This window comes from Papilio polytes, unplaced genomic scaffold (assembly GCF_000836215.1).
Source record: "Papilio polytes unplaced genomic scaffold, Ppol_1.0 DF821289.1, whole genome shotgun sequence".
In the NCBI taxonomy this organism is placed as follows: Eukaryota; Metazoa; Arthropoda; class Insecta; order Lepidoptera; family Papilionidae; genus Papilio; species Papilio polytes.
In genome coordinates this window covers 4,894,853-4,905,414 of record NW_013527915.1, presented here as the reverse complement: position 1 = coordinate 4,905,414, position 10,562 = coordinate 4,894,853, and the positions used below count along the sequence as shown (strand labels likewise).

General features: G+C 32.3%; 1 protein-coding gene across 1 annotated transcript in view; it reads left to right on the top strand.

Moving 5' to 3' along the window:
- Window positions 1-1,903: 1,903 nt before the first annotated feature.
- The window catches only part of LOC106109142 (Ca(2+)/calmodulin-responsive adenylate cyclase), a gene marked incomplete at its 3' end in the record, with an annotated part of 37,535 nt that continues 28,876 nt past the window's right edge, over window positions 1,904-10,562 (top strand). Inside the window, 1 exon segment of the mRNA XM_013290546.1 lies at window positions 1,904-2,233.

Sequence of the window (10,562 nt, the reverse complement as noted above, 5' to 3'; positions counted from 1 at the left end):
GGTGGTGAAAAGCGTGGTTGTTTTGCGTACATACTTTGCTTCGTGCCGATACCTAATATTGTGTTCAGCGTAGCATCTTGTGCAAGATTATAGGCCGACATAAAGTGTAGCACTATGTGAGTAGATGTAGGTAATAGATACATACTTACGAGCTTTGTTGCATTGTATTCTTTTTTATATTATCTATGAAGATAAAAAAAAATTGAACATAATAATATTAACAACAAGCTTCGTTGTGTTCTGCAAAAGAAAAACAAAGTTTAGTTTTTCTTGTTCAGTTTTCCTCTGAACTTTGATCGATAAATAATTCCATGGGATTAGATAAACAATTGATAAATGTTCGTTTGTATCGGACTGTTGTTATTGTAGAGAACAACCAAAGAAACTTTCCTGAAGTTGTATCTCGTGTATTTTATTTACTCGGCTACAAGGTGAACACCGAAAATACAAATGATAATTGATATATTTCTGCGTCACTGGAATGAATGCTATGTGAATTTCTATAAAAGAGGACTCTTAATTTATTAAAATAAGTAATTTAAAATAATATCTGGAGACAAAGTTTTTTAACCCTTATATTTTTTGTGTTAGCTAACATATTTAGTAACATTGTGAATAAAACCGTGTTTCTCTCAATGTCTCATATACCTACTTAGACTTTATAAGCTTATTTATGTTTCAAATATTTCAATATATAACAGCCATCTATCCTAGGTATTTGGTATGTAAATATTATAGTAATTTATAGTCATAACACGTCAAACGTATAAAAATTCTTAGTTAATTTGCAATAATTCTTATTGTTACGTAACGAGGCGGCATACTTTGTTAAAGAAATACGAAATGTTAATGAGTTATAAGTTTTCTTAATGTTTTTTTTTCAATAAAGTTAATATTGTAACTTAGTTGCGAATTAAAAGTACTTAAACGTCCGAAACGAAGGCTTTATTACATCAGAACCAAATCAGGACACTGTTTTACCAACATCATTAAATAAAGATAATGTTCTTCGCTCCATTATCCGTTTTTATTTGACCTCATACGATATCTTTTATTTAATTAATAATAAGAATACTGATATTGTTTTGTCGATTTCGATTTATAAATGTAAATTAAAAGCTGTAACTTTTTCCTAACTTAAAGTAATTAATAACGATATGTATGAGTACATTACGTTTTGTTTGTGAGTTTGTTGAAAGTCGATTAAAGTGAAAATTTCACGTAAAGTGAAGATACCTCTCGAAAATTTATTTTCTTTGAATATCCCACCGTAATAGAAATCGATTTCCACAACCTATAAAGAAATGTGTGAAAAGACGAAAAGAGGGAGCCAAGAGCTTTCAGGAGACGCTTTAATAAACAGGTTTTATTAGATGGAAAATTATTCCAGAAAATTGTAAATTTTTTGTGAAAATATGGATGTCTCAAGACATTTTAAATTGTCATTTCTATTTCAGATTATAGTTACACCAATGTATGCCTGCCTTTTAAATTTAAATTTTAGTTTAAACCAACTGAGTACGATCGACAGTTCATTACGAAGGTCCGAGTATCCTTGCACCTGTCTTAATTTGTCACGTAATAAAATTACGTCACCCCCACACTTTCGTACAGACATGCTTTCAACTGAGGTAAATTACAGCCCACGCACATTAAAGTTATGCATAATTAAGTCCTGAATTTATTATAATACTTATGTAGACAAGTGGAGCCAATTGTTATAATTTCCGTTAATTGGCAAAGACATTATCGACTTGAGCCTAACCTTGACACTGTATTCGCCATTAGTTTCTACAAATACGTAATCAGCTTATACAGTGAGCTAACGTAAATCATTCTGTTAAACGAAAAGATAATTTAAAATTTTGCATTTCGTTTAATACTATTTAATTGGCGCCAGGTGGGAGTGCTAAGCGTGCATGCTGTGCTGTGCGCGGGGCTGGCTTGGTGGTGCGGACGGTCCGGCGGCGTGGCGCCAGAGCGGCGGCTCCCGCGCGCTTGCTGGCTGGCTCTGGCCGGCGGGGGCGCCGCGCTGGCCGCCACGCTGCCGTGCTGGGGGCCCGGCGCGGCCGCAGAGGGCGCGACGCACGTCGTATGGGCGGTGTTCGCAGCCTATGCCCTTCTACCCGTCGGAGCACCCGTCGCCGCGACATTCGGCATCCTGCTTCCTACTGCGCATACCATTGCCGCAGCCCTAGTCGCCCACCGGTTTCCATATCACGTATTAGAACAGGTGAGATAATGTAGTTTTTCTGGATAAATTTACGACTTTAGAAGAAAAAAAACATTCGAGTTTCGTTAATTTCATATACTTACTAAAATATACAAACATAATTTTACAACTTTACTTAATGGTAGAACTAAGTCAACATTTGCATAACTTCGATACTGATTCCTAACATTTGTAAAACAAACTTTGCGGTCAGACGTTACATAAATACAACTGGATAGTCGGATAAATATTGCCTCTATATTTTCTGTTGACAACGTTGTCTTGAACAGCTTAGATCAGAAGGTCGCAGCCTTGGCGAGGCGAGGGTAGTTCGCAAGCTTTGATGACGTCACTCCCCTAGGCTAAACTAACATGACGTGTCCATTGAAATGTAATATGATACATAAAACGAATATAATGTCCTCTTTGAAAAATTACTATTCCTCAATACAATTGTTTGAAATATTTATTGCGAAACTTTGTATTGCCTCGTTTCAGCCATCGATGGATGTTATCTACGTTTTTATTTTCGTGTTTCAATACAAAATTTCATGAAAAGGTTTCATATATACAGTTTTTCGGTTTCCAAACACAAAGCCTGTGACTTTTACATTTAGCTTTTAAAGAATAGTATAATCGAGTGCCAACAATTGTATAGTATTGTAACATAGTCCAATGACCAGACAAAACAGGGTATGGATTTTCGATTCTACCAATTTTTTACATCGAAATTTTAGTTTGAAATATTTGTTTTTGTTTTGTAGGAAAACAAATTAACTTTTATTTCGGTTCTATCGTTAAACATTAAGCGTTATTTGCTAATATATTTAACGGACAACTTTTTGTTAAGTGTTTTTAAAAAGTTTATAATAATTTTACATCTAATATGATATCTTCATGTTTTAATTGCAAAAAAGCACGAACTTATTATTCCTGTTGTTCAAAACTATTTTATTAACATAAACGTCTAACGGTCTAACGACCAGAATCACAGTTTATGCATACCATTTTAAGGATTTCATTCAGTACCAAAAATAGGCTAACATATAAAGTTCACACTACTGACTATAAAAACCGACCTTGCGCTCTGGCACTGTGTATAAAGCTGTCGTCGTACTTACGTTATCGCGACAGCTTTAGGGTTTTACGTTTAGATTTATTGTGTAGCTCTTAATATGTTTCCTGTTTTAAATTCAATATTTACAAAATACACCGCAGTTTATAATTCTATGTTTACGTGTTCGAGTCAAAACGTTTTGGTTTTATTTACCTATCTTTGTGACTTATGAATAAAATGTTTTGGTAAGAATGAATGAATTATTCTAACTTCTACTCAACATTAAGTTAAATGTTAAGTGAAGTCTTTGTGTTGAGTTAAATTCACTTGTTATTTTATGAAGTTTTAGTTGTAAAATACATTCATTAGATGGGAGTTGTGCGGTTGTTAACTCGGCTCTAGTGGTCCTTACGTGAATATGTGATGTGACATTTACAACTTACTATAAAGACTGGTAACCCTTACATTGTGAATAAAAGATCACACGAATAACAACAAATCTTACTTCATAAGCTTAATCCAGAAAAATGCTCATATCTCTTCATATGTTTTATTTAATTTCAATATATTATCTGTTACGTAATAATCAAAACAACTGACAACCGAAACCATATTGGTTAAAAATAAACAAAACACTTCCGGCGAGCCAACATCATTAATGTAAATAATAAACGTTCTCCATCCAATTTGTAATGTCTGCTTATCTTGAATTTATTAGTAGTGCAGTTGTTTCATTCGAAACAAGATTAATCTCATTATTTGTTGGAATAACATCTGCTTCGTGTACAACTTCCTTGGGAATAGACCCTTGTAAATAATGTCTATTAAATTGCTTCAGTTTAATTCTACGAACGAGCTATTTTCATATTCTATTCACAATTTTAATTGAAAATTTATGATCTTAATGTTACTAGCAACGAAATAACAAGCGTAATAATTGATCATACCCATGTTATTTATCATCGCATTAATACAGAGTTGAAAATGTCTGAATAAATACAAACACAATATCCTACAATTTACAGTATACGTTTTATAAAGTGTTTTAAAAAGTCCACCCACCATTTATTGATTGAACTGAATAATTTATTTCATGCAATTCCACTGAATTTTCACAGAATTCGAATTGAAACGTGAATTGGGAAAATAGTAAAAGAATTTGTAGGTGCTGGCACAACCGATGTTTTCGTTATTTTTTACTCATGTTGTTCGTTGTGGGTGAAAATGTGTTAGGTCCATGTTACAATATTGGAAGTGTTTTTCTATAATAAAGACAAAATTGTATAAAATCATAAAGGAATCATATCTATGTAACATCTTCAGTGTTTTAGTAAACGCTACATAATCTGCCACTGTTCTGATTCACCAATCTTTTCTCCATTACGGATTTTTTTTTCTTAATATTATAGCGAAAATTCATTGTATTACAAGTTATTAATATAAATGATATTGTCTGTAAATGTTACAGTTATCCAGTTATATCTGAATATAGTAGTTTGATTGAGTTAACGTGAGATCCCTGAGGAAACTCGAGTATTGCCTTAATCATTGCTGAAGGTGTAACGTTACCTGGGAAGTTATCTGGAGTTTGATATAACGCAAATTGCCAAGTTGTTATACTTGTATGTAAGATTAATTAACATATGAACAAGTTTAGAGAAAAATATATCACTTTCTAGTCTCTCTAGTGAAGTAAGAGCTGTACATTTGTAATAAAAACTATCAAGGCAAAGAAAAAGTTTCTATAGCATACGGTTATATTTTATCGGCGCACGTTACAGATTGAAAATGTAATAGGTTCGAGCAGATTGCAGTTAAATTAAGTGTTTCTCATTCCAATAGAATAATTTATTGGATTTCACTGAGATTGTCGAGCGAGACCCTGCCGGGAAATAGATTACCTTCTTTTATATGTAACTTTTAATTATTTCGTGTAGGTTTATTTAACTTTTAAAAGAGGCTTTCGTCAAGAGTGTCTCAATAAAGTTTTTGTGCCATAATTGGTAGAGACGTTTATCATTTAGGATAAGTAATTAAAAGCCTCATCAAAATTTAATAATGAACAGTACGACCACAATTTTCTACGATTCTCGATTAAAAAACCATTTGAATCATGAATGTTGGAATCTCACGCACTTTTCCCATAATAGCGGGCGGTGTTCATTGTACAATGCGATGTGTAGTCATCCTTGTTTTTCGTTCCAGCGCGCCGCCAGCTAAAGTAGTCACTGTAACCACGTGCCGACCTCACCTCGCATTTACATTACAATAATGTTTTCAACCTCAATGCAAAGCAGGGAATTCTATCCTTTATATTCCCTGTTTTTTTTTCATACTTTACACTCCACTGGTATGACATTTCAAAAGTGATTTTTATTTCAATATTACTAGCAAAATGTTATTCCGCAAATACAATTTGTTGCAGTTTTTAATTAAGTGCTAAAATAAATTTCTATTATAATCTCAAGAGCTGAGAAAAAAAGGTGTAATAATTACTCATGATTTTAATTGTGAAGCATCGTTGTCACTTAAAATATTTTATGAGTCAAAGACTATGTTGGTGGCGTTTTTTGTAGCAGTTTCAAAAGACTAATTGCGGAGTTGATCATTTTTGTTATCTTTAGGCGACATATTACTAACATAAAAACATGTTCAACACTGTTCTGTGGTGGTTGATATGCAAATTCTATTTGTAGTACAGTTTTATTAACGGTATATTTGTTTAATTTTGAGCTTCACTACTTAAAGTAAATAAATATATTACTCTTTTGGGAAACATGAGAAGAAAACGACTGTAACGTTACTCTTCGTAATAAATCCAAATAAACAGCTGGAAAGGTCGTCTTAATTTTACAATATACCTTAAATATGTTATTGGACATAAACCAAATATTTTCTCTATTTCATATCAACTACAAACATGTAAATTTTTATGCAATATAATTTATTTCCTATATTCAAGAATAGACACACATTACAGAAATAAGATTTTATATTCAGAGATGTGCAGAACATATTGAAAAATGTATGCGCCAGCGGAAATTGGATGGCGTATGGCTGGAATAAAAAATGATGGGAAAAAGCCTTCAAACTTTATGAGTTGCTTCGACGGGACTGTTTGCTTGCAATTGCAAAATAAAACCATAATGAGATTTTATATTTCATTATAATTTGCAACAGTTATGATTTTGATTCCTACAATGTTAAATTTTGGAAAGAAACAAAACATATATTTTTTATATTCATAAAATAATGGCGTATATGGCCTAAATAAATATTTTTTGATTATCCTTTAGTCCTATAAGTTAGGCAGCCTAACTTAAGGCAAATTGGATGCAGTAAAGCTGCATTCAAACGATATCGCCGTATGAAAATCACAATGTACGAGCAATATAACTTTATTTACTCGATCAGTAACTTGACAGAATTCCTAACTGGCTCTTTTGTTTTTGCTGGTGCTGATCTGAAGGATTTTATATAGTTTTCATAAAAAAATCTATTACAAGTAAATTTCGTTAATGTCTCGTGTTGAATAGTTTTATAACGTTCACTAGCTTATCAACAAGTTCATCAGAAAGTGTAACCTGCAGACCAGTGATTCTCAACCTCTTTTGTTGCGGCACATATTTAACGATTTCATAATTTGGCGGCACACAAAAAAAAGATAAAGATTATTTACTTACTACAACACACTGCATAAGTAGTTTATCATAAAAAAAATAAATATACGAAATAAACTTATATATACCACAATAATAATTAAACGTTTATTAAGGGATTTTACAAGCTAATAATAAAAATTTGGAGGCACACAAAAGTGCCGCGGCAGAATGGTTGAGAATCATGCTGTTGACTGTAATAATCATGTTTCGCAAACATACCGTTTAACTTGCGAATGCGGTTCGACAACTGCGCTTTCTTGCACGATGTTTGTCGATATAGAGATTATCTTTGCACGTCACCTGTGTTCAATATACACAGCAATTTATAGTATTATTTCTTCTTTTATTTGTTATTCGGTATCTATCTAAACGTTTGGCATTAAAAGGAAACCTAAATGATTACCTTTACAATTGTTATTGTTAGTTAATTGTTGTCAAACATTAAATAGTTCAATGGTTTAAAAGACTACTGCATGTGGGCATATTCTATAAATCGAAATATAGTCGCCCGCATCCATTAAAATCGCAACAAAAAAATTACTCCCTTTACATTGTAACTGAAATGCGATACGTACTTATTTCAATAAATTTTGTAAGGCGAGTAACTTTTAAGTAATTGAGATATCGTTCCTCGTTTAATGAACACAGGTGCGAGGTAAATTTTGTCTGCATCGTTATATAACGTATGGTAATAAAGTGAATAATTCATCTGACACCCACGCCTATAGCCGTCTAATTGCTGCCAACATGCTCGCACCTTATTATCACGGTATTCGTATTGCCGAATTACTTATTCAATACCAATTACTCATATAATTCGTCTCATAACGTAGATATGATGAGATAAGCTTAATATTCGTACTTAAATTGTAACTTACTGCCAATTAACTGACTATTGTTACTATGGTATTTATTAAGTAGGATCTAATTGTATGAATACTGTATGCTTTATCTAAAATTGTGTATAATAAACTCTTTTATTCAAGTATAATTTTTTACAGTAAGTACTAAAAATGTATTGCAGCAAAAAACAAATATTTAGCATTTAAATATCAAATATCTTATGAATTCTAAACAGCATAGAGTTTGACTAGCAAATGTAATTACAGAACTAATACGGGCGGATCAGAAGACGACCGCTCGTAACCAATATTACAGTCAGTAACGAACCAGCTTGCTCGAATAGCGTGCAATTTTCCTATCATACCTTTGGCTTCTACTTCAAATTTTGGCTTCTAAACAAACAAAATATTTCACAATGAGTCTTAATTTTGAGATCTATACTTTTATGTCTATATCTATACTAATATAATAAAGAGGAAAAAAAATGTTTTTGAATTTTTTATGTATTGGAATAACACAAAAACTACTGGGACGATTTCAAAAATTCTTTCACCATTAAAAAGCTACGTTATCAGTCAATAACATAGGATACATGTTTATTTTCACGTGGGCGAAATCTCGAAGAATGTTACTAAATATGATTCTTGTATCTGGTACTATCTTTAAGGCTATTTTCTAGTACTGTTTATACATATAACTCAGTGTCAAACAACTTAGCAAAACAGTTGTACTCTCAAAACTAATGTACAAGTAACTTAAAAAACACGCCAACAACATCTGTTTCTTAGTGTCGGAATACAATTTTTATAAACTGCAGAACTAATTCTGGTATTTGTTAAAAAACTTTGCAGTCGAAATGTGACATTTCAAAGTAAAAACAAATTTAGATACGCTCTTGAAATGAAAAGCTTACTGTCGTCTGATATTTTTGCAGGCGTTATTTCATGCCCGTTTTTTGTGTTACAGCACTACTAAATTTATATATGGACATATCTTTTTACTGTTATACACTTTTCATTGATACAGTTTTGTTCATCAAGAATATACGAAAAGGGCTAAAATTTTAAGTAGAAATTTATTATTTCGTAAACTAAATCACTTTATTCTCCATAATAAAAGACGTCAACTCATCTTTGTAATGATTCAGATAGAAAAGATGGTAATCAACGTTCATTTGCATGATATGAAACCCACATTATATTTTATAAAGCGACGTGGGAACGTTATAAATTTTGTATTTGCAATTTACGTCAATCTCAGGAATATTCAAATGAGCGGCGCGTGGATCATGTAGGGTCGGTAGCGTAAGAGGGCACGCATTTTTACATAATGCCAGTTTCACACGAATGTAGAATGGCGAAGCCGAGCAGTAACGGCGGTACTGCTATGATTTTTAACAGTCAAAGTATAGCGATACTGTTGCAATACTGCTGTTCTGTCCTTGTGTGAAACAGGCATAACTCGGGATGCTCTACCTCGGCGGTTATCGTTATAAATATATTTACCGCAACCTTTTCACTGACATCCTACAATCAATAAAGTTATTATGAGCCGATTTTTCTTTTATAACTTCGGAATATAATTTTCACATATGATTAAAGTAAACTTTATTTTATTTCTTTTTTACATTAGGATCATTTTTTACATATTATAAATGTTACGTACTTTCTATTGTAGAATGTTTTATATTTTACTTAATGATTTTTATGTTATTCGACGCTTGGCGACATGTGAGTGATTGCTTAATATTGTACACATAGATGTTATCTATTGATTGTCGATTTATCCTTGTCTTTATGATATACAATGTCGATAGAAAGATTGAGCAATAGAGGCTTTTATAGGATAAGACATGAATAAGATAAATTGATATTTATTTTCTAGGTTAANNNATTACTTGTAAATAAAACAAATGTAATCTTTTGAAATCGCATTCTTTTCTTTATTGTAGTCGGGATAAGACTTTTTAAAAAGCTCGAGAAATCGTTAACGTTCTTTGTATGTCTTCTTGAAACTTTTTGAAGGACACTGTTAGTTTCGGATTTGTTAAGTATTGTGAAAACGTCCTCTGTAATAATTTCAACGAGATTTATTTGAACCTTTTCTAAGAAGCGCCGGGCTTTTTTATACAATTACTTTCAGTTGTTATAACGAGAGAAATTTTATACGAAAATGTCTTTTCCTTATACCAGATCAAACTGAATCAGTAATGGTATCTTAGATTTTTAAACTATTATTCATAGGTGTATACGTTTCGTCAGCCAAATATAATGTGCTCCACTTGGCAGTGCGCATACGATATTTCATTTAATCCATGAAACAAACTGTAAATACACCATTGAGGAAAACCAAAATAAATATAAGAAAAATGATACAGAAATCAAAACAAGAGTGATATCTGAAACTTCGTCGATTATATCATACAAGCTGTCGCCCGCGACTCTGTCCCCGTAAAAAAAATACTAAATAGCTTATGCTTCTTTCAGACAACAAGCAAAATCTCTGCCAAATTGTTTATGTGCGACTTTGGTGGCCTGAGTGTTGCTATGTATAATTTTCTCGAATTTCCTGCATGCAAAATAGACTAGCTGTAGAAGTAAGAAGCAATGTCATATCTATTTCTATTGGTTTAAGATTTTTCTTATGTAATATGCGGTGAAACGATTAGTGCATTAGCATCGTATGTCATTTTCGCGTAACGCTGATTGATAGCGTTCCATTTGGCGCGCTTTTTTATACACTACCATTTTGTTACGCTGTAGATATTTGCAATGATAAAATGTCGTGA